This window comes from Staurois parvus, unplaced genomic scaffold (assembly GCF_062004578.1).
Source record: "Staurois parvus isolate SC_StPar_1 unplaced genomic scaffold, SC_StPar_1.0 ptg001467l, whole genome shotgun sequence".
NCBI lineage: Eukaryota > Metazoa > Chordata > Amphibia > Anura > Ranidae > Staurois > Staurois parvus.
This window is the reverse complement of record NW_028319263.1, coordinates 189,962-216,762: the sequence shown is the minus strand read 5'-3', so window position 1 is coordinate 216,762 and position 26,801 is coordinate 189,962.

Genomic DNA, 26,801 nt, shown 5'->3' with positions numbered 1-26,801 from the left:
ATCTGTACTGTCCTGACATTTGGGAGATATCTGTACTGTTCTGACATTTGGGGGATATCTGTACTGTTCTGACATTTGGGGGATATCTGTACCGTCCTGACATTTGGGGGATATCTGTACTGTCCTGACATTTGGGGGATATCTGTCCTGTCCTGACATTTGGGGGATATCTGTACTGTCCTGACATTTGGGGGATATCTGTACTGTCCTGACATTTGGGGGATATCTGTACTGTCCTGACATTTGGGGGGATATCTGTACCGTCCTGACATTTGGGGGATATCTGTCCTGTCCTGACATTTGGGGGATATCTGTACCGTCCTGACATTTGGGGGATATCTGTACTGTCCTGACATTTGGGGGATATCTGTACCGTCCTGACATTTGGGGGATATCTGTACTGTCCTGACATTTGGGGGATATCTGTACCGTCCTGACATTTGGGGGATATCTGTACTGTCCTGACATTTGGGGGATATCTGTACTGTCCTGACATTTGGGGGATATCTGTACCGTCCTGACATTTGGGGGATATCTGTACCGTCCTGACATTTGGGGGATATCTGTACCGTCCTGACATTTGGGGGATATCTGTACTGTCCTGACATTTGGGGGATATCTGTACTATTCTGACATTTGGGGGATATCTGTACTGTTCTGACATTTGGGGGATATCTGTACCGTCCTGACATTTGGGGGATATCTGTACTATTCTGACATTCTTGGACCTCAAGGAATTAGATTGGCCGTCAGTACTTCAGGATTGATCAATATTCAGATCTATACCATAGTTTGTGAACTCTATAACTTTCCTACAAACTAAATAATACATCCTAATTTGGGTTATTTTCACCAAAGACATGGAGCAGAATACATCTCGGCCTAAATTTATGAAGAACAATTATTTATTTGTAAACTTTTATAACAGAAACAAAGAAAAACGTGGGTTTTTTTTTCAAAATTTTCTGTCTTTTTTTGTTAATTTAGCAAAAAATAAAAACCCCAGCGATGATTAAATACCACCAAAAGAAAGCTCTAGTTGTGTGAGGAAAATGATAAAATTTTAGTTTGGGTACAATGTTGTATGACCGCGCAATTGTCACTCAAAGTGTGAGAGCGCTGAAACCTGAAAAATGGCCTGGGCAGGAAGGGGGTAAAAGTGCACGGTATTGAATTGGTTAAAACAGAGGATTTGATTACACATGTACAGTATTTTGCAAATGTGTGCAAACTGCAGTGCCCATGTCATGACTACTCTGTATACTACGTTCCAAACTATAATTTTGAGAGTCTGCAAGTTGGAGCATATATAGCAGTGGATAAATTAAGGGCAGGTTTGCCTGAAGGGGAGCCCACTCCTCTTTAAAAAGTACAGGGCCACACAGGGCACCCAGCAAGGACACAATGGCAGCTTGAGGCATCAAATGTGACCCCACATCAAATCGGCGAGAAATCTATCAAGAAAAATGGCAGCCGCCCCAATTTATAATTAGCCTTTGCAGGAAGGTGCACATGGAAGGGCAACAAACAGCACAAACAAACACATTTCCCAGCAACTTAACAGCTAGCCTGCAAAGAGACCAAAGTGACCCCGCTGAACAAAACCATTGAATTGTAAGAATTCACGTTAAAGCAGAGGGTTTAGTTGCACACATTTGCAGGATGACTATCATCAATTCTAATGACTAGTCCTTTACTCTTTGCCTGCCTTGTTTGGAGGTCAGTTTCTCTTCAATGCTTTCTAAATCACTGACTTGGAATAAGTATGCTGCTCAGGAAACTCAGAGGATAGTCCGAAGTCCTTATCTTTGTGCATGTTCCGCATCAGGGATTCAAAGCAGAAAGAGAAGAAAGAAGAAAAGAGAAAGAAGAAAGTCAGCAAGACAAACAGACAACAAATATTTACCTGGAAACCCCCTTTTTTTTATCAGGAAAGGTTTCCTTTTAAGAGGTCTGAATTCATCATGGCTGTAAATGACTTTAAAAAGGAATGTATACTAGCTTACCAACCCAAAGTTATTTCTACCAACCAGTTATATATTGATAACAGGCCAGTTAACAATAAGAAAAATGTAATTCCTCCATGAGTATGGACAGGGATATCCACCTTCCCAAGTACTGTAGATAATAATTATTGTAGATATAAACATTTTAGGTTGGATTAAAACCTTGGCGGTGCAATACCGCATGCATGTTTATATTGATGATAGAGTAACTCATTCATATTGAATGGTCTGCCAATGTACCAGCAAGGATGCTTTAACACAGTGATGGCGAACCTATGGCATGCAGAGCCATCTCAATGGGCACGCCAGGAAGAAGAGGAAGATGAGCACACACGGACCGGCCATCCAGATCTCGTCCACACTGGACCCCCATCAAACTACATTTCCCACATGTCTCTGGGGCCAGGGTGGGTGTGGACGAGAGGAAACAGCTCCTATGCGGATCTGGCACCAGGGGTGATGTAGCCGGGGATGGGCGCGGAAGAGAGGAAGAGGCTCCCACACTGCTCCGGGGCCAGGGGCGATGTGTTCAGCGTGGATGGGAATGAGCTGCTGGGTTGGAAGCCACACCGACACTGCCAGAGGTGAGATTAACTGCTTGCAGTGTCATCCATCAGTGCCCAGAAGTGTCACCCATCAGTGCCCAGCAGTGTTGCCTGTCAGTGCTGCCCAGCAGTGCCACCCATCAATGATGCCCAGCAGTGTCATCCATCAGTGCCTAGCAGTGTCACCCATCAGTGCCCAGCAGTGTCGCCTGTCAGTGCTGCCCAGCAGTGCCACCTGTCAGTGCCCAGCAGTGTCGCCCACCAGTGCTGCCCATCAGTGCCACCCATCAATGATGCCCAGCAGTGCCGCCGATCAGTGCCGTCTGTCAGTGCCTCCAGTTGGTGCTATCAGTCAGTGCCGCTTATCAGTGCCCATCATTGCTGCATATCAGTGCATTATCAGTGCCTCCTCATCAATGCCCACCAGTGCCGCCTCATCAGTGCTACCTATCTGTGCCGCCTCATCAATGCCCATCAAAGAAGAAATATTACCTGTTTGCAAAATTTTATAATAGAAGCAAAGAAAACCTTTTATGTTTTTCATTTTTTGCTCTTTTTTCATTTATAGGGCAAAAAATAAAACACCCAGTGGTGATTAAATACCACCAAAAAAAGCTCTATTTGTGTGAAAAAATGAGTGTTGCATGACCGCACAATTGTCATTGTCAAGTGCAACAGCACTGAAAGCTGAAAATTGGTCTGGGCAGGAAGGGGGTAGAAGTGCCCGGTAGGCAAGTGGTTAATTGCAGTGTTGGCACTTTGAAATAAAAAAGATGGTTTGTGTTGCAGTTTTGGGCACTCGGGCTCAAAAAGGTTCGCCATCACTGCTTTAACACATCTACACATTTGTTTCCTTCCAGTGTACCACAACACAAGGATAGCTCACCTCTAGGTAGTCCACTGTGGTGTGTTGGTTGTGTTAGAGTGATATATAAAATCCGTGGCACAGTATTATACCAGATTTCATGTCTTGCAGTAACTTGGAGTAAAATACACACAATTAGACTTTCTATATGAAACTTTCAGAAAGTGATATTGTCATAGTAATAGTAACTAATAAAAAAAAATACTTGTAACCATTCTAATTAATGCTGACATTCCAATGTGATTCATGAAAATGCTATCTGTTAGTTTTGGATATTGTTTATTTGAATTCTGTTTTATCATGTAATTACTAAACTATTCCTCTGTGCCACCTACAGATCAGTGACCGAAGCAGGAAGAAGATAAAACAAATTGTATAAATAGGAGTAATTGCTATGTGGAAGTTAATTAGGTAAACAGTAAAAGGAAATGGATCAGTGTGTATAAAGGAAATAGAATGTTTAATAAAGGAAATGATCTATTCAGGCTATCCAAAATTTCACTGACTTGACAGAGGTTACAGAAGAATGATTGTACCCGGGGGGGGGGGGGGGTAATTTCTTTAAAGCAAGAGAAGACAAAGTTAGGAAAAATGGGAAGACATTCAAAATTAATGTGTAGCTTTGACAGCACTAACTTTATCACTCTACAGTCTGTATCAGGAAATATTTTAAATAATGTCTGGGGACAGTACATTGGTGGAGTAGGGTACTTTAAGGGAATACAGTTGCAAGAAAAAGTATGTGAACCCCTTGGGATTACGTGGAGTTTTGCATGAATTGGGCATAAAATGTGCTCTGAATGTCATCTAAGTCACAACAATAGAAGAACACAGTCTGCTGAACATAATACCACACAAACATTAGATGTTGCCATGGTTTAATTGCACATAACATGTAAACATTCACAGTGCAGGGAGGAAAAAGTATGTGAACCTTTGGACTTAATAACTGGTTGACCCTCCTTTGGCAGCAATAACCTCAACCAAACGTTTCCTGTAGTTGCAGATCAGACCTGCACAACGATCTGGAGTCATTTTGGACCACTCCTCTTCACAAAACTGTTTCAGTGTAGCAATATTCTTGGGATGTCTGGTGTGAATCGCTCTCTTAAGGTCATGCCACAGCATTTCAATGGGGTTGAGGTCAGGACTCTGACTGGGCCACTCCAGAAGGCGTATTCTGTGCTGTTGCAGCCATTGTTTTGTTGAATTAATTGTATGCTTTGGGTCATCGTCCTGTTGCATCACCCATCCTCTGCGGAGCTTCAGTTGGCGGACAGATGGTCGTACGTTTTCCTGCAAAATGTCTTGATAAACTCTGGAATTCATTTTCCCATCAATGACAACAATCTGTCCAGGCCCTGAGGCAGCAAAGCAGCTCCAAACCATGATGCTCCCTCCGCCATGTTTTACAGTGGGGATGAGGTTTTGATGTTGGTGTGCTGTGACTTTTTTTCTCCACACATAGTGTTGTGTGTTCTTCCCAAACAACTCAATCTTGGTTTCATCTGTCCACAGTATATTCTGCCAGTAGTACTGTGGAACATCCAGGTGCTCTTTTGCAAACTTCAAACGTGCTGCAAAATTCTTTTTGGACAGCAATGGCTTCCTCCGTGGTGTCCTCCCATGTACTCCATTCTTGTTTCATGTTTTCCTTATTGTAGATGTGTCAACAAAAATGTTAGCATGTGCCAGAGATTTCTGTAGGTCTTTAGCTGACACTCTGGGATTCTTCTTTACCTCATGCAGCATTCTGCGCTGTGCTCTTGCAGTCATTTTTACAGGACGACCATGCCTAGGGAGAGTAGCAACAATGCTAAACTTTCTCCATTTGTAGACAGTCTGTCTTACCGTGGACACATGAACATCAAGGCTCAAGGAGATACTTTTGTAACCCTTTCCAGCTTCATGCAAGTCAACAATTCTTGATCGTAGGTCTTCTGAGAGCTCTTTTCTGCGAGGCATGGTTCACATCAGACAGTGCTTCTCGAAACCAGTAAACCCAAAACAGGTGTGTGTCTTTTAAGGGCAGGACAGCTGTCAGCAACACATCCAATATCATCACACTGATTGGAGTCAAGGTTGGCTCACTCCTGGCTCCAATTAGCTCTGGGAGAAGTCATTAAGCTAGGGCTTCACATACTTTTTCCTCCCTGCACTGTGAATGTTTACATGTTATGTGCAATTACACCATGGCAAAGTCTAATGTTTGTGTAGTATTATGTTCAGCAGACTGTGTTCTTCTATTGTTGTGACTTAGATGACGTTCAGAGCACATTTTATGCCCAATTCATGCAAAACTCCACGTAATCCCAAGGGGTTCACATACTTTTTCTTGCAACTGTATATAGTCATTTTAATTATTTATTATAGATACTTATATAGCGCCAACAATTTATACAGCGCTTTACATGTCTTTGGAAACCCACACAGGCATGGGGAGAACATGCAAACTCCAGGCAGATAGTACCATGGTTGGAATTCAAACCGACAATCCTAGTGTTGCCAGGTGGAAGTGCTAACCTGTTAGCCACAGTGCCGCTAATTATTTTTTACTTATTTATTATAATTATGCAGTACATGTAAAAGATCAGATTGATGTAAATAATATTGATAATAATACTACTATCAATAGGTGTTGAAATCCTATCATGTATAATACAGAACATATAAAAATTACACTTTCAAGGGGATGAAGTGAGCCATCTTGGACAGGCGATCAATTATTACAAAGATAGTGTTGAATCCCTCAGATGGGGGAAGTTCAACAATAAAATCCATTGAGATCATGCTCCAAGGTTTTTCTGGTCAAGGATTCCAACAGGCCCCAAGTCTTGGCTTTATCAGACTTGTTCTTCAGGCAGACTGCAAGATTTCACATAGTCCTGGCAATCCTTTACTGTGTTTGGCCACCAGGAAGAGATGAGAGACCAACTCAGAAGTCTTGTGAATCCCAAAGTGACCTGCTAATGGATGGTCGTGACATCTCTGGAGAATAAGAGTCCGAAGTTCTTCTACAGACCGTCCTATAATTGCAGGTGCATATTTATGGGAGGTGGATGATTATCCATGGCTTCTTTTATTTGCGTGACAAGGTCTGTCTGGAGAAGTAAGAAGTTTTTGGCTGGCAAAATTGTGTCGGGTTCAGACCGCACAATTGGGTCGGGAAACATACGGGAGAGTGCGTCAGGTTTACCATTCTTAGATCCAGGACGGAACGTCAGATGGAAGACGAAGCGAGAGAAAAATAGTGCCCAACTTGCTTGTCGTGGCCTGAGGTGTTTTGCCGTTTTCAGGTACTCTAGGTTTTTATGATCTGTGAAGATGAGAATGGGATGGGATGCTCCCTCCATACGTAGCGCCATTCTTCCAATGCTGCCTTGATGGCTAGTAACTCTCTGTCTCCCACATCATAATTCCTTTCAGAAACACTTAATTTCCGGGGGAAAAATGCAACAGAGTGCAGAAGGGATTTGAGTCCCTGTCTTTGTGACAATATGGCTCCAACTGTGTTCTCCGAAGCGTCCACTTCAAGGACAAAAGCTAGAGCAGGGTCTGGATGCTCCAGGATAGGTGCGGACGTGAACATAGTTTTTAATTGCTCAAAAGGATGCTTGGGCCTCAGGAGTCCACTTAAAGGGAATATGCTGCCTGGTGAGCTGTGTTATTGGTGCGATGATTCCAGAGAAGTTCTTGATAAATTTCCTATAGAAGTTTGCAAATCCTATAAAGCGCTGCACTGCTTTCCTGTCTCCTGGGCCATTCTAAGAGGGCGGACACCTTTTGGGGGTCCATAGAGATACCCTTAGAAGTGATTGTTTATGAGCCCATTCTGGGTAAGTAAAGATATTGGAGTTGCCATTGCTGTCATTTTGGTAAAGGTGTAGGAGCTGAGACTTTTATCCCAAGTCTTGAAATCTGATAATTGTGAATAGCGCAAGTCAGTTACTTGGCAGTGAAGACAGGATGAGAATAACAGCCTCAGATCTGGAGCGTTTACAAACAGGCCATCAATGGTTTATGTAGTAACTGCATTGGCAATATCAGGAATGGAATGAATCATCTAGAAGATGGGTTTCTTTTTAGAATTTAACATTTTCCACCATCCTCAAAATAAAATGAGCAGGAAAGGTATTATTTAGCAAGATGGAACAAGGAATATTTATTAGCTGTTTTTCATAGGACTCAATCTTTATTAGGGCTCATCCATATATGTGACGATTCTGCTGCCTCTCTGAAAAGCTTTTCACCGTAATAGGTCATCTCCTCACTGTCTGCTTTACATATCAGGGCACTTGAATGGGTCATATTTGGCAGCGATACTGCCTGCTAAATGTGACATGCTGTTTAGTTTTTGCCATAGCCGTAAACACCAGGATGAGGCCATGTCATGGGTATAGCCCTCAGCTGTTGCAAAAACAGACATTTGAGCCATGGTATGACTGCCCTGTAGCCTGCCCCCTTTGGGCTCGTTCACACTTGACTGTTTTACCAAAGCTTGGCAAACACCCCTATAGCGTTTGACAAGCATTGGTCTGGCGTTTGCGGAGGGTTTTTTGAACGCTCGGCAAACGCTCGGCAAACACCGCATGCGCAGTATAGCAGCGGTTGCTAGGCATTTGCCGAGCGTTAAAAACACCCCGCAAACACCTATAATGAAGTTTAAATGGTGTTTCCACTCCGCAAACGCCCCGCAACTGCGTCGCAACCGCGCCGCAAATGCCGACCGGGTGTTTGCAGAGCGGCACCATAGACTAGAATAGGAGGCTTCAATGCCTCCTGACTTGACCAGAGGCGTCCGTATTGCCGCGACACAACGCTAACGCTCCCGTTAGAACAGCACCATGTGCTGCAATGTGCAGAATTGTCCGAGGCATTTGGGAAGTGGTAAAAGCGCTTCCTAAACGCCTCTCTGCCGCCTGCACACAACGCTGGTGTGAACGTAGCCTTAAAGCTGCAAAGGCAGCCAGATGGGGATGTACACATATCGAAACATTGCCACCCCATCCGTTTAAAACCAAACGCATTAATTACACAGGTTCTGAGGATAATGTATTGCAGATAAAGCACTGGGTGAGTTTAATTGCTACCTGCGTAATTAATGTGTGACAGTTGCATTGTGATAGTTCATGCTTAACAGGGTTAAAGCAAGTGGTGAGGAGGTGACATAATGCCACCCAGCTGCCTGTCAAAGTGCCCTCTGAAAAGCGATCCAATATGCATCACTTTTCAGAGAGCAACACAAGTATAAACAAGTCCTTTTGCTTACACACGGCCATGACACTTTCTTAGGCTTTACATACACAGTTAGTTCTCTTCTGCTCAGCCAGCACAAAGAAAACAGATGGAGGAATCTCCCCGCCAGGACAGTGAATTCTGCTAGCAGCAACCTGCGAGAGGTCAGCATTAGGCGGCACCCCCAAATCAGAAGCAAGCCGTTCGTCTTGCACAGTTCCACTTGGTAGACTTAAATGTTTTGCAGTTAGGAACTTTTTCTGTGTCTCTGTACACCTTCTCCTCCCAAATGCAGCAATGGGGACACCGCAGGGCCTGTATCCTGCTCAACAGGACAGCCACGATTGTCATTTCACTCCCAGTGAAAATCTGAGTTCCCGCCAGGGGCGGACTGACCATTTGGAAACTCAGGCGCTGCCTGAGGGCCCGGGGTCAGTAGGGGGCCCCATGAGATGCCCCTGGTACCTTTTTCGTAGGCTTTTTTGAGTTTGGCCAAGGACCTAGGGGCTCCATGATCCCCTATTGCCCGGGGGCCCCATGAGTTGTCAGTCCGCCCCTGGTTCCCGCCATACACAGCTCAGACCTCAGTTGCTAACGAACTTTAATACTTTACTTGGATCCACTTCCTTAATGTTTCTTGCGTCCGTACCTCCAGGCTAGGCCCCTAGATTTCTTGTGCCCCATGTATGGGGTACCGATCACTAGAGAGGAGGTCAAGCTTCCTCACTACTGGGGTTACTGTCCCCTCTGCCAGGTACAGACCTTCCCACTGGCTGGCTGCTCTCGAATTCACACCACCACACTGGTTATCTGTGGAAACGGCAATATAGCTGCATCTCCCGCCAACTCCTCTGCGCGTTTAGTCCCCGTTCACACCGGTGTGAAATGTCATGAGATTTGATTGTTTCAAATCGCATCACAACTTGCACCCAATGGAAGCTGTCAAATCGGTGTGACTTTGACTCAGTTGGAGTCGCACCGATTTTGAAAGTAGATTATGCACAATTTTTTGCAAGTTCAGGTGTGGCTTGTATAGACATCTGTGCATGAAGTCGCACAGATGTCTTCCAAGTCGTACCTGAAATCGCACTGACATCGACTTTGAAATCATGCGAATTCAAGTGAAGTTGCACAATTTCACAGTCAGATTCGGTGTGACTGAAGTCTCCTCCCTTCAGTAGTCATCCTCTTATATCTCCTCTTCATCTCCTTGTGTACAAGTTCTGTTCGCTATATACCCAGCATGCACCCCTATTGGTAAGAACTCCAGATCAGGCACCTTATTATTATTATTATTATACAGGATTTATATATTATTATTATTATTATTATACAGGATTTATATATTATTATTATTATAATACAGGATTTATATATTATTATTATTATAATACAGGATTTATATATTATTATTATTATTATAATACAGGATTTATATATTATTATTATACAGGATTTATATATTATTATTATTATACAGGATTTATTTATTATTATTATTATTATTATTATACAGGATTTATATATTATTATTATACAGGATTTATATATTATTATTATTATTATTATTATACAGGATTTATTTATTATTATTATTATTATTATTATTATTATTATACAGGATTTATATATTATTATTATTATACAGAATTTATATATTATTATTATACAGGATTTATATATTATTATTATTATTATTATTATACAGGATTTATATATTATTATTATACAGGATTTATATATTATTATTATTATACAGGATTTATTTATTATTATTATTATTATTATACAGGATTTATATATTATTATTATTATTATTATTATACAGGATTTATTTATTATTATACAGGATTTATATATTATTATTATTATTATTATTATAATACAGGATTTATATATTATTATTATTATTATTATACAGGATTTATATTTTATTATTATACAGGATTTATATATTATTATTATTATTATTATTATACAGGATTTATTTATTATTATTATTATTATTATTATACAGGATTTATATATTATTATTATTATTATTATTATTATTATACAGGATTTATATATTATTATTATTATTATACAGGATTTATATATTATTATTATACAGGATTTATATATTATTATTATACAGGATTTATGGCGCCAACAGTTTGCTCAGCGCTGTACAATATAATGGGAGACAATACAGCAACAATACAGTTCAATACAAGAGGGACAGGAGGGCTTGATCCTGGGAGCTTACAATCTAGGACTTTAACAGTTAATGGATTTTTACTGAAGAACTTCTTGCAATGCAATCAATTCAAACAGTCTCTCAGCCCGGGTTCACACTTCTGCAGTGCGGCATATCGCATGTGATTCGCACAGGAACCGCACTCCTGTGCAAATCACATGCAAATTCTGTGCGGTGCAATTTGAGCCATACGGTTTGTATGGCTCAAATCGCACTGCACCCGCACCAAAATAGTGCAGGACCCTTTTTTTTGTCCGCACTAGAATCGGATCGCATGGGTATTCACACCTATGCGATCTAATTCTGCACATCACATCGCATTTTGTGAACCAGTTTCAGGGTGTTGTTAACTTAACATACACACCCGCAGCGGTTCGCATAAACGGGGTGCAATTATGTTGCGGTGCGGAATTTGCACAGAAACCGGAGCATCAGTGCGAAACCAGGCTTACAGATCCCTTGACAGCATTACCCCAGACTGCCAAACTCTCCAAGTGGTAAAGTCCTTTTCCTCACCAAGTCTGTATAAACTCCCAATGGGGCCCCAACCGGGTACCCACAAAAAGGGGTAGCTCTCCCGAGAGGAGGTAGTTACATTAGTCCACAGCCATACTTGCTTTCTCCCCCATGTGCTCCTAGGACTGTCCCAGAGCAGAGCTTTTCCCCTTCTTGTTGGAGGGCAGATCCCAGAAAGAGACTGTGGTAATCCCTTCCCACCCGTGCAGCTTGTGCCTCACTACACATTGCATGAGAAGTGCATTTATTAACAGCACGTTATTACTGGTAACCCGAAGAAATAAATCAAAGTGGAGTTCCACCCAAAAGTGGAAGCTCCGCTTATCTGCCTCCCCCCCCCCTCCGCTGCCACATTTGACACCTTTTTAGGGGGAGCGGGTACCTGGCTTTGACAAGTATCCACTTCCACTTCCATTTCGGTTCACTGTGGCATGTGATTCGAACAGGAACCGCACTCCTGTGCAAATCACATGCGAATTCTGTGCGGTGCAATTTGAGCCATACACCGCGTTTTGCAAACTGATTTCGGGGTGTTGTTAACTTAACATGCACACCCGCAGCGGTTCACATGAACGGGGTGCGATTGTGATGCGGCACGGAAATCGCACAGAAACTGGAGCGAATTCCACACCGCATCAGTGTGAACCCGGGCTTAATAATAATGGTAAAAAGGACAAATAGAGAAGGTGAATCCCTCCAGCAATAGCAATAAAAACCGAACGGGTGTTCTTATCTAATCTCCATTCCAAAAGTAAACAAAATGTTGCCTTTAGATATACTTCAAGGGACGATCCATTGCACTGAAATGTGATAACATGTCTGACTTACAACAGAACTTACAGAATAGTGACACCTTCAGGCTGAATGGAAATGACATGTTAAAGTGTTACTAAACCCTGGACCCCGCATTCACTATATCTGGTCTCCCCGGACCCCGCATTCACTATATCTGGTCTCCCCGGACCCTGCATTCACTATATCCGCTCTCCCCGGACCCCACATTCACTATATCCGCTCTCCCCGGACCCCGCATTCACTATATCTGATCTCCCCGGACCCTGCATTCACTATATCTGGTCTCCCAGGACCCCGCATTCACTATATCTGGTCTCCCCGAACCCCGCATTCACTATATCCGCTCTCCCCGGACCCTGCATTCACTATATCTGGTCTCCCCGGACCCCGCATTCACTATATCCAATCTCCCCGGACCCCGCATTCACTATATCTGGTCTCCCCGGACCCTGCATTATCTATATCCGCTCTCCCCGGACCCCACATTCACTATATCTGGTCTCCCTGGACCCCGCATTCACTATATCCGCTCTCCCCGGACCCCGCATTCACTATATCTGATCTCCCCGGACCCCGCATTCACTATATCTGGTCTCCCAGGACCCCGCATTCACTATATCTGGTCTCCCCGGACCCCGCATTCACTATATCCGCTCTCCCCGGACCCTGCATTCACTATATCTGGTCTCCCCGGACCCCGCATTCACTATATCTGGTCTCCCCGGACCCTGCATTCACTATATCTGGTCTCCCCGGACCCCGCATTCACTATATCCGCTCTCCCCGGACCCCGCATTCACTATATCTGGTCTCCCCGGACCCTGCATTCACTATATCTGGTCTCCCCGGACCCCGCATTCCCTATATCTGATCTCCCCGGACCCCGCATTCCCTATATCTGGTCTCCCCGGACCCTGCATTCACTATATCTGATCTCCCCGGACCCCGCATTCCCTATATCCGGTCTCCCAGGACCGTGCATTCCCTATATCTGGTCTCCCAGGAGCCCGCATTACCTATATCAGGTCTCCCCGGACCCCGCATTCCCTATATCCGGTCTCCCAGGAACGTGCATTCCCTATATCTGATCTCCCCGGACCCTGCATTCACTATATCTGATCTCCCCGGACCCTGCATTCACTATATATGGTCTCCCAGGACCCCGCATTCACTATATCTGGTCTCCCCGGACCCCGCATTCACTATATATGGTCTCCCCGGACCCTGCATTCACTATATCTGATCTCCCCGGACCCCGCATTCCCTATATCCGGTCTCCCCGGACCCTGCATTCACTATATCCACTCTCCCCGGACCCCGCATTCACTATATCCGGTCTCCCCGGACCCCGCATTCACTATATCCGGTCTCCCTGGACCCTGCATTCACTATATCCACTCTCCTCGGACCCCGCATTCACTATATCCGCTCTCCCCGGACCCCGCATTCACTATATCTGGTCTCCCCGGACCCTGCATTCACTATATCTGATCTCCCCGGACCCCGCATTCCCTATATCCGGTCTCCCAGGACCGTGCATTCCCTATATCTGGTCTCCCCGGACCCCGCATTCACTATATCCGGTCTCCCCGGACCCCGCATTCCCTATATCAGGTCTCCCAGGACCGTGCATTCACTATATCTGATCTCCCCGGACCCTGCATTCACTATATATGGTCTCCCAGGACCCCGCATTCACTATATCTGGTCTCCCAGGACCCTGCATTCACTATATCTGGTCTCCCCGGACCCTGCATTCACTATATCTGATCTCCCCGGACCCCGCATTCCCTATATCCGGTCTCCCCGGACCCTGCATTCACTATATCCACTCTCCCCGGACCCCGCATTCACTATATCTGGTCTCCCCGGACCCTGCATTCACTATATCTGATCTCCCCGGACCCCGCATTCCCTATATCCGGTCTCCCAGGACCCCGCATTCACTATATCTGGTCTCCCAGGACCCTGCATTCACTATATCTGGTCTCCCCGGACCCTGCATTCACTATATCTGGTCTCCCCGGACCCCGCATTCACTATATCTGGTCTCCCCGGACCCTGCATTCACTATATCTGGTCTCCCCGGACCCCGCATTCACTATATCCGCTCTCCCCGGACCCCGCATTCACTATATCTGATCTCCGCGGACCCTGCATTCACTATATATGGTCTCCCCGGACCCCGCATTCACTATATCTGGTCTCCCCGGACCCCGCATTCACTATATCTGGTCTCCCCGGACCCTGCATTCACTATATCTGATCTCCCCGGACCCTGCATTCCCTATATCCGGTCTCCCAGGACCGTGCATTCCCTATATCTGGTCTCCCCGGACCCCGCATTCACTATATCCGGTCTCCCCGGACCCCGCATTCCCTATATCCGGTCTCCCAGGACCGTGCATTCCCTATATCTGATCTCCCCGGACCCTGCATTCACTATATCTGATCTCCCCGGACCCTGCATTCACTATATATGGTCTCCCAGGACCCCGCATTCACTATATCTGGTCTCCCCGGACCCCGCATTCACTATATATGGTCTCCCCGGACCCTGCATTCACTATATCTGATCTCCCCGGACCCCGCATTCCCTATATCCGGTCTCCCCGGACCCTGCATTCACTATATCCACTCTCCCCGGACCCCGCATTCACTATATCCGGTCTCCCCGGACCCCGCATTCACTATATCCGGTCTCCCTGGACCCTGCATTCACTATATCCACTCTCCTCGGACCCCGCATTCACTATATCCGCTCTCCCCGGACCCCGCATTCACTATATCTGGTCTCCCCGGACCCTGCATTCACTATATCTGATCTCCCCGGACCCCGCATTCCCTATATCCGGTCTCCCAGGACTGTGCATTCCCTATATCTGGTCTCCCCGGACCCCGCATTCACTATATCCGGTCTCCCCGGACCCCGCATTCCCTATATCAGGTCTCCCAGGACCGTGCATTCACTATATCTGATCTCCCCGGACCCTGCATTCACTATATATGGTCTCCCAGGACCCCGCATTCACTATATCTGGTCTCCCAGGACCCTGCATTCACTATATCTGGTCTCCCCGGACCCTGCATTCACTATATCTGATCTCCCCGGACCCCGCATTCCCTATATCCGGTCTCCCCGGACCCTGCATTCACTATATCCACTCTCCCCGGACCCCGCATTCACTATATCTGGTCTCCCCGGACCCTGCATTCACTATATCTGATCTCCCCGGACCCCGCATTCCCTATATCTGGTCTCCCAGGACCCTGCATTCACTATATCTGGTCTCCCCGGACCCTGCATTCACTATATCTGGTCTCCCAGGACCCCGCATTCACTATATCTGGTCTCCCAGGACCCTGCATTCACTATATCTGGTCTCCCCGGACCCTGCATTCACTATATCTGATCTCCCCGGACCCCGCATTCCCTATATCCGGTCTCCCCGGACCCTGCATTCACTATATCCACTCTCCCCGGACCCCGCATTCACTATATCTGGTCTCCCCGGACCCTGCATTCACTATATCTGATCTCCCCGGACCCCGCATTCCCTATATCCGGTCTCCCAGGACCCCGCATTCACTATATCTGGTCTCCCAGGACCCTGCATTCACTATATCTGGTCTCCCCGGACCCTGCATTCACTATATCTGGTCTCCCCGGACCCCGCATTCACTATATCTGGTCTCCCCGGACCCTGCATTCACTATATCTGGTCTCCCCGGACCCCGCATTCACTATATCCGCTCTCCCCGGACCCCGCATTCACTATATCTGATCTCCGCGGACCCTGCATTCACTATATATGGTCTCCCCGGACCCCGCATTCACTATATCTGGTCTCCCCGGACCCTGCATTCACTATATCTGGTCTCCCCGGACCCTGCATTCACTATATCTGATCTCCCCGGACCCCGCATTCCCTATATCCGGTCTCCCAGGACCGTGCATTCCCTATATCTGGTCTCCCCGGACCCCGCATTCACTATATCCGGTCTCCCCGGACCCCGCATTCCCTATATCCGGTCTCCCAGGACCGTGCATTCCCTATATCTGATCTCCCCGGACCCTGCATTCACTATATCTGATCTCCCCGGACCCTGCATTCACTATATATGGTCTCCCAGGACCCCGCATTCACTATATCTGGTCTCCCCGGACCCCGCATTCACTATATATGGTCTCCCCGGACCCTGCATTCACTATATCTGATCTCCCCGGACCCCGCATTCCCTATATCCGGTCTCCCCGGACCCTGCATTCACTATATCCACTCTCCCCGGACCCCGCATTCACTATATCCGGTCTCCCCGGACCCCGCATTCACTATATCCGGTCTCCCTGGACCCTGCATTCACTATATCCACTCTCCTCGGACCCCGCATTCACTATATCCGCTCTCCCCGGACCCCGCATTCACTATATCTGGTCTCCCCGGACCCTGCATTCACTATATCTGATCTCCCCGGACCCCGCATTCCCTATATCCGGTCTCCCAGGACCGTGCATTCCCTATATCTGGTCTCCCCGGACCCCGCATTCACTATATCCGGTCTCCCCGGACCCCGCATTCCCTATATCAGGTCTCCCCGGACCCCGCATTCACTATATCCGGTCTCCCCGGACCCCGCATTCCCTATATCAGGTCTCCCAGGACCGTGCATTCACTATATCTGATCTCCCCGGACCCTGCATTCACTATATATGGTCTCCCAGGACCCCGCATTCACTATATCTGGTCTCCCAGGACCCTGCATTCACTATATCTGGTCTCCCCGGACCCTGCATTCACTATATCTGATCTCCCCGGACCCCGCATTCCCTATATCCGGTCTCCCCGGACCCTGCATTCACTATATCCACTCTCCCCGGACCCCGCATTCACTATATCCGGTCTCCCCGGACCCCGCATTCACTATATCCGGTCTCCCTGGACCCTGCATTCACTATATCCACTCTCCTCGGACCCCGCATTCACTATATCCGCTCTCCCCGGACCCTGCATTCACTATATCTGCTCTCCCCGGACCCTGCATTCACTATATCTGGTCTCCCAGGACCCTGCATTCACTATATCTGGTCTCCCTGGACCCTGCATTCACTATATCTGGTCTCCCACAGTACACAGAACATGGAAATGCAATTATTTTACTAAATATAAACTGCTAAATACCTTTTCTTATCAGCAGTTAGAGCAGTCTTGTCACTTCTGTCTTTCTGCTCTAGGAGGATGCAGAACCCCTGACCTCTGTCTGGACAGTGCTAATTGGCCCTGTGCTGATCACATGCATACTCCCAAGAAAAAAAAATAACTTCTCTAGCAATACACACCAAACTGAGCATGTGCATGTGACCACTGGTTCAGTCTGTATCAGGTGGTCATTTCAACAAGAGGAGGATCAGAGAAGACAGGATCAAACAGCCTTTTTACACAAGCAGAGGATTAACCCCTTAGGTTCCACAGTGAGTATAACCAGCATGCTTTGCTTCTACAGACTGATTGTACTGTTGTGGGTTTAGTAACACTTTAAGTAAGTAATGTTTGAGGTTTGTTTTTTGCATAGTAGGAAGAAGTGCTAAAGAAGAGCTGAACATTTTTCTGAATTACAGATACATTTAGGTCGTTCCTAAAGAGAACATAACATACTATCCACGTAATGGACTGAGGAGACAACATAAAACCAAATTCCCGGGGGGAAAAAATGCAATTTAGAGAAAAGTCCCCTCCTTCGGGGTTCCCTGCAGTAGTCTGTGCCTGGCCACAATCTGTGGGGAGATTTACTAAACCTGGAACTTGCAAAATCTGGTGTAGCTCTGCAAAAAAAACAATCATCTTCCATGTTTAAGCCCCGGTTCACATATATGCAGCCGTGTGGGCTGCGTTTTGCGTGGGCACGAGAGCCCATTTGAATGGACGCCGGTCCCCCGGGACACGCAGGGGAGAAGTCCCTGCACTTCTTCTGTAAACACAGCCCGCGCAGGAACCTCGGTTCCCAGTACGGTGGCGTTTTCCAGAGCGGGCGGCGTGCCATTAGAACTAATAGCACCCGTGGGTCCGCATTTCTCTGTGCGGGTGGTGTGGCTGCACGGATTGTCGTGGGGATCAGCAGCGGCACCACACACACAGATGTGAACCGAGCCGTATTGTCAAAGCTTAATTGAACAAGCGGAAGGTAAAAGCTGATTGGCTGCCATGCACAGCTACACCAGATTCTGAGTGCACCAGGTTTAGTAAATCAACCCCTTTGTACACAAACTGTTTTTAACTTTGACTTTTTGACAAAAGTTTAGTCGCTTCCTATCATAACCTTCTTGGTTATAATTTTTTGTTGATCCTCAAGTCCCACTCCATGAAAGTCCTCTGACCACTGATTTGTCACTTTCATTCTATTAATACACTATATTGCCAAAAGTATTGGGAGACGCTCCAAATGATTGGATTCAGGTGCTCCAATCCCCCCATATCATGTGACTCAGGTGTTCCAATCCCCTCCCAATCATGTGATTCAGGTGTTCCAATCCCCTCCATGGACACAGGTGTATACAATCAAGCCCCTAGGCATGCAGACTGCTTCTAGAATCATTTGTGAAAGAATGGGTCGCTCTCAGGAGCTCAGTGACTCCAAGCGTGGTCCCGTGATAGGTGGCCACCTGGGCAATAAGTCCATCCGTGACATTTCCTGGCTACTAAATATTCCACGCTCAACTGTTAGTGGGATTATAGCAAAGTAGAAGCAACTGGGAACAACAGCCACTCAGCCACCAAGTGGTAGGCCACATAAAATGACAGAGCATACTGAAGCGCACAGTGCGCAGAAGTCGCCAACTGTCTGCAGAGTCAATAGCTAAAGACCTCCAAACTTCATGTGGCCTTCAGTTTAGCAGAACAACAGTGCGTAGAGAGCTTCGTGGAATGGGTTTCCATGGCCGAGCAGCTGCATCCAAGCCTTCCATCACCAAGTGCAATGCAAAGCATCAGATGCAGTGGTGTAAAGCATGCCGCCACTGTACTCTAGAACAGTGGAGACATGTTCTCTGGAGTGACTAATCACGCTTCTCTGTCTGGCAATCCGATGGCGTGTCTGGCTTTGGCAGTTGCCAAGAGAACGGTACTTACCTGACTGCATTGTGCCAAGTGTAAAGTTTGGTGGAGGGGGGATTATGGTGGGGGGTTGTTTTTCAGGGGTTGGGCTTGGCCCCCTAGTTCCAGTGAAGAGAACTCTTAAGGCATCAGCATACCAAGATATTTTGGACAATTTCATGCTCCCAACTTTGTGGGAAGAGTTTGGGGATGGCCCCTTCCTGTTCCAACATGACTGCGCATCAGTGCACAAAGCAAGGTCCATAAAGACATGGGTGAGTGAGTTTGGGGTGGAGGATTTTGACTGGACTGTCCAGAGTCCTGACCTCAACCCCACTTCTGGAAGAATGGTCCAACCTTCCCATAGACACCCTCCTAAACCTTGTGGACGGCCTTCCCAGAAGAGTTGAAGCTGTTATAGCTGCAAAGGGCGGGGCCAACTCAATATTGACCCCTACAGACTAAGACTGGGGGGCATTAAAGGTCATGTGTGTGGAAAGGGCAGGGCCAACTCAATATTGAACCCTACAGACTAAGACTGGGGGGTCATTAAAGGTCATGTGCGTGTAAAGGGGCAGGGCCAACTCAATATTGACCCCTACGGACTAAGACTGGGAGTCCATTAAAGGTCATGTGTGTGTAAAGGGGCAGGGCCAACTCAATATTGACCCCTACGGACTAAGACTGGGAGTCCATTAAAGGTCATGTGCGTGTAAAGGGGCAGGGCCAACTCAATATTGAACCCTACAGACTAAGACTGGGGGGTCATTAAAGGTCATGTGCGTGTAAAGGGGCGGGGCCAACTCAATATTGACCCCTACAGACTAAGACTGGGGGGCATTAAAGGTCATGTGTGTGGAAAGGGCGGGGCCAACTCAATATTGAACCCTACAGACTAAGACTGGGGGGTCATTAAAGGTCATGTGCGTGTAAAGGGGCAGGGCCAACTCAATATTGACCCCTACGGACTAAGACTGGGAGTCCATTAAAGGTCATGTGTGTGTAAAGGCCGGCGACCCAATACTTTTGGCAATATAGTGCATATGCATGTAGATCGAAAATGGTGTGTTCTAGGATTTCAGGCGATCAGAATTCATGATTTGTATTATCCTACACAGACGTGACAAATCTACATTCACATATTCAGGAGAACAACAAATTTTGCAATGTACAGATTCCTTTTGGTTTCAAACCAATTCACTGCTTATCAGTGTTAATTTCGTCAACAAAAATGTTTTCATCATAATTTTAGTCAGAGGCATGTTTTCATTGACAAAAACTAGACGAAAATCAGTTTAAATTTTTATCAATTAACAAAAACTATGATGAATATCAATACCGATTTTCTTCAATGCATGAAAACGGAACTAAAATGTGAGGGGGAGACTTTTTTTTTTTATAGGAAGGGGATAGAGAGGCGCCAGGCCACCAATAGTGCAGCAAGATTTTCTTCACTCACATTCTTCAGTGTGAAACAGGCATAGAATTAGCTGAATGTGAAGCCTTCAGTAGTGGAAATAGTCCATTGGAATCATTGCGAGGCAGTAGAGGCCGGTGATGAGACCCAGAGAAGCTGTCAGAGAGCCACCGATGGAACCTCAGAAGAACTATCAGATGGAGCTGTAAAATCCTGGGTGCTAGTAGCCAATCAGGAACTGTTTCAAAGGCAAAACCATTCCCCACTCATCAGCTGATGAAGGTGGCGTGGTTGTGCCTCTGAAACAGTTCCTGATTGGCTACTAGCACCCAGGATTTGACTGCTGCATCTAATAGTTCTTTCGTGGTTCCATCGGTGGCTCTCTGACAGCTTCTTTGGGTCCTATCACCGGCCTCTACTACCTTTCCATGATCACAGGGGCTCCAGTTGCTTGAGCTAAATTAAATAATGAATAGAACAGTGGAAAGCATCCATCACTATCAGCTCCAATGAAATTATTTATAAAATATCCAAATCATATAAATGTACAATGAAATAACATACCACATAGTGGACGATATTACCACTGCTAACAGCTTCACATTCAGCTGATTTGCATGTTTCCCACTGAAGCTTGTGAGTGTATTTCCATTGTTTTTTTATTTCTGTTGGTTAACATAGCCCCCCATATACTATCCAATTTTGATTTCACAGATTCAGTTCTGATTTTTAGCAAATGAAGTGCTGATTTTTTGTTTGTTTGTTTTTTTCTATAATTTAAAGTTGCACTTCTGTTTGTCATAAAAAGCAATATTCGTGAAACAAAACTTGGTTTTATTTAAAAAGACGTTATATATGACAGCAGCGAAATTTGTATTTGTAGTGCATGTACAAAAACCTTAATACCATAAATGATAACATGTTATTAGATTTTTACTCCAGGAGTTTGGAAATTCTAGAGAAATACTTAAATAATGCATTACAATTTAACTAAACCCATTAGATTTTAGTCGACTAAAATGATTTTAGTTGATTAAAATATACTAAATAGACTAAATACGACTAAAACAATTCAGATGACTAAAACACAACTAAAACTAAAATGGCATTTTAGTCAAAAGACTAGGAGTAAAACTAAATCGAAATTCGATGTCAAAATGACTACTGTTGCTCAGTAATCTTGAAATAAGTTCATTCAAATTTCCAATTTCTGAATCTAAGAAAAGGTTTTACATCTTTGGAGTGACATAAACTTTGTTGCTGTTCAAAGTTACGGTTCTGTACAATATTCTCATCTGCCTGGGCTGTTTGTATCGGCATTACAATATGAATTATTAGAAGGTCGTGTTCTGGGGACTGCGGCTTGTTTCAGCACAGGATATATTTCCAGGAAGTTTATATAATCTCTAAACCTATGGCAGAGGCCCGTAAAACGTCAGCTACTGTATGTGAAATTCCTAACATTGTTGAAAACCTTTTGTGCACAAAGGAAACAGAGAACCACAAAGAACTGACCACACTGCCAATGAATAAATCATATGTTAATCTTGGTTTAGTAAAAAGGTTTTATACTTTTATCATGAGAAGCATTAAACAAAATGAAGGAGTTTTACTGATATATTTCTGTGCGGAAGGGCACATGTTCTGCAGAATCCACTGTGTACTGTACTTATGTTATTACTGATAGTTGATAAATATATAATTAAAATCATAGCACATGTAGGGATCTACTGCCCTCTACTGTACAAATTTTTGAATGCCTGTAAATATATAAGGTAAGTATGCACTTCCCGCCCCTGGGTCATTGGGTTTGAAATCCTGGAAGGGGGACGTGGGGAGAGAGAGTCTAAGCAACATGTCCGTCCATGCTGCTAATCCCCAAACCAGAAGAGGTTATTATAAACTACAGTACTTGGGAAGGACTAAAGCACAGTGTAGATAGGCTAACTCTGAGCTCCAGTGCCACAGTTCCAATGCCACACCAGAGTTCTTGCAGATGAGAAGTTCCATTCCAGGCTGGTCAGACAACAGTTACAGGATACCCCCATGACCCACTGATCTTGTCTTCAGGTCTCCAACACAAAGACAGATGTTGGATTATCCTCAGCAGATCCTACAACTGAACTTTGCTGCAACATTCATCTGGAGGTATTTCTATTAACCTCCCTGGCGGTCTGATTATTTCAGATTTTTGGTGCTGAAAGCGGTACCATTTTTTTGCATGGAAATATGTTTTTTTTTTTATTGTAGGCCTGTAATTTAGGAATAACTCACTGAAATCTGTCCGAACAAGAGTCTAATAAACATTCCGGATATGTTAAAACTTGAAACACAAAATCATAAATTATAATTTAATAAATAATCATAAAATAATAATAATATAATAATAATACATTTAATTCAATAATATAATCAAACCAAAAACACAGAAATGTGAAATATAGCGCCAAGTTCGCACATCGCTGAGCAAAGTCGCAGAATCGTTTTCAGTGTCTGTTGAGGAATTTCCCCCACGAATCATTATCACTCAATTCTGCAAGTGGTTCTGATTTACTATCGCTGTTCTCTAGCCGGTCTAAACCCACTTTTGACCTAAAGGGACGCTTTTTGGACGCCGTAGACTTTTCTAAGTTTCCAGGCAGAAAGAAAATGCAGGCAGGGCGCCGGACAAAGCACTCGGGACAAAATGTATGTGAAATGGGTTGAAACAGCAATGTTGTACTATGTAAAATTCGTTTTGAAAAAAATAAAAAAAATTTCAAATTTTCAAATTTCCTGCCTCCGCCGGCACCCGTACGTCCCGACGTCACAGGGACCGGAACACAGAAGCCGGATGCCGGCATCAGCCAGAGGAGATGGCTGGGGACGCTGCAGGGGACACATCGCGGGAGCGAAGGACAAGGTAAGCTCTGCAGTGAATCCCTGAGCAACGCCGCATGGTAAGCCCGAGTGTAGCTCGGGGGGGTTACCGCTTTTGGTACTGAAACTTTACCCCGAGCTACACTCGGGAATACTGCCAGGGAGGTTAAAAAAAATGAAGGAGTTTTACTGATATATTTCTGTGCGGAAGGGCACATTTTCTGCAGAATCCACTGAGTACTGTACTTATGTTATTACTGATAGTTGATAAATATATCATTAAAATCATAGCACGTGTAGGCGCCATATAAATCCTGTATAATTAAAAAATGTTTCCAGGAATTCTGCTTTAACCTCCCTAGCGGTCTGATTATGTCAGTATTTCTGTGCTCAAAGCAGTATATTTTTTTGATTGGAAATATGTATTTTCTTTCATTGTAGGCTGTAATTTTTAGGAATAACTCACTGAAATCTGTCCGAACAAGAGTCTATTAAACATCCCGGGATGATAAAATTTGAAACACGAAATCAAATTATGATTTAATAAATCATAAAAAATAATAAATTTAATTAAATGTAATCAAACCAAAAACACTGAAATGTGAAATATAGCGCCAAGTTGGCCCATCGCTGAGCTCAGTCGCAGAATCATCTCCAGTCCACTCCATCCTCTGTATTCTACCATCATCTCCAGTCCAGTCCATCCTCTGTATGTATTCTACCATCATCTCCAGTCCACTCCATCCTCTGTATGTATTCTACCATCATCTCCACTCCATCCTCTGTATGTATTCTACCATCATCTCCAGTCCACTCCATCCTCTGTATGTATTCTACCATCATCTCCAGTCCACTCCCTCCTCTGTATGTATTCTACCATCATCTCCAGTCCACTCCATCCTCTGTATGTATTCTACCATCATCTCCAGTCCACTCCATCCTCTGTATGTATTCTACCATCATCTCCAGTCCACTCCATCCTCTGTATGTATTCTACCATCATCTCCACTCCATCCTCTGTATGTATTCTACCATCATCTCCAGTCCACTCCATCCTCTGTATGTATTCTACCATCATCTCCAGTCCACTCCATCCTCTGTATGTATTCTACCATCATCTCCAGTCCACTCCATCCTCTGTATGTATTCTACCATCATCTCCAGTCCACTCCATCCTCTGTATGTATTCTACCATCATCTCCAGTCCACTCCATCCTCTGTATGTATTCTACCATCATCTCCAGTCCACTCCATCCTCTGTATGTATTCTACCATCATCTCCACTCCATCCTCTGTATGTATTCCACCATCATCTCCAGTCCACTCCATCCTCTGTATGTATTCTACCATCATCTCCAGTCCACTCCATCCTTTGTATGTATTCTACCATCATCTCCAGTCCACTCCATCCTCTGTATGTATTCTACCATCATCTCCAGTCCACTCCATCCTCTGTATGTATTCTACCATCATCTCCAGTCCACTCCATCCTCTGTATGTATTCTACCATCATCTCCAGTCCACTCCATCCTCTGTATGTATTCCACCATCATCTCCAGTCCACTCCATCCTCTGTATGTATTCCACCATCATCTCCAGTCCACTCCATCCTCTGTATGTATTCTACCATCATCTCCACTCCATCCTCTGTATGTATTCTACCATCATCTCCAGTCCACTCCATCCTCTGTATGTATTCTACCATCATCTCCAGTCCACTCCATCCTCTGTATGTATTCTACCATCATCTCCAGTCCACTCCATCCTCTGTATGTATTCTACCATCATCTCCAGTCCACTCCATCCTCTGTATGTATTCTACCATCATCTCCAGTCCACTCCATCCTCTGTATGTATTCTACCATCATCTCCAGTCCACTCCATCCTCTGTATGTATTCTACCATCATCTCCAGTCCACTCCATCCTCTGTATGTATTCTACCATCATCTCCAGTCCACTCCGTCCTCTGTATGTATTCTACCATCATCTCCAGTCCACTCCATCCTCTGTATGTATTCTACCATCATCTCCAGTCCACTCCATCCTCTGTATGTATTCTACCATCATCTCCAGTCCAGTCCATCCTCTGTATGTATTCTACCATCATCTCCAGTCCACTCCCTCCTCTGTATGTATTCTACCATCATCTCCAGTCCACTCCATCCTCTGTATGTATTCTACCATCATCTCCAGTCCACTCCATCCTCTGTATGTATTCCACCATCATCTCCAGTCCACTCCATCCTCTGCATGTATTCTACCATCATCTCCAGTCCACTCCATCCTCTGTATGTATTCTACCATCATCTCCAGTCCACTCCATCCTCTGTATGTATTCTACCATCATCTCCAGTCCATTCCATCCTCTGTATGTATTCTACCATCATCTCCAGTCCACTCCATCCTCTGTATGTATTCTACCATCATCTCCAGTCCACTCCATCCTCTGTATGTATTCTACCATCATCTCCAGTCCACTCCATCCTCTGTATGTATTCTACCATCATCTCCAGTCCACTCCATCCTCTGTATGTATTCTACCATCATCTCCAGTCCACTCCATCCTCTGTATGTATTCTACCATCATCTCCAGTCCACTCCATCCTCTGTATGTATTCTACCATCATCTCCATTCCACTCCATCCTTTGTATGTATTCTACCATCATCTCCAGTCCACTCCATCCTTTGTATGTATTCTACCATCATCTCCAGTCCACTCCATCCTCTGTATGTATTCTACCATCATCTCCAGTCCACTCCATCCTTTGTATGTATTCTACCATCATCTCCAGTCCACTCCATCCTCTGTATGTATTCTACCATCATCTCCAGTCCATTCCATCCTCTGTATGTATTCTACCATCATCTCCAGTCCACTCCATCCTCTGTATGTATTCTACCATCATCTCCAGTCCACTCCATCCTCTGTATGTATTCTACCATCATCTCCACTCCATCCTCTGTATGTATTCTACCATCATCTCCAGTCCACTCCATCCTCTGTATGTATTCCACCATCATCTCCAGTCCACTCCATCCTCTGTATGTATTCCACCATCATCTCCAGTCCACTCCATCCTCTGTATGTATTCTACCATCATCTCCACTCCATCCTCTGTATGTATTCTACCATCATCTCCACTCCATCCTCTGTATGTATTCTACCATCATCTCCAGTCCACTCCATCCTCTGTATGTATTCTACCATCATCTCCACTCCATCCTCTGTATGTA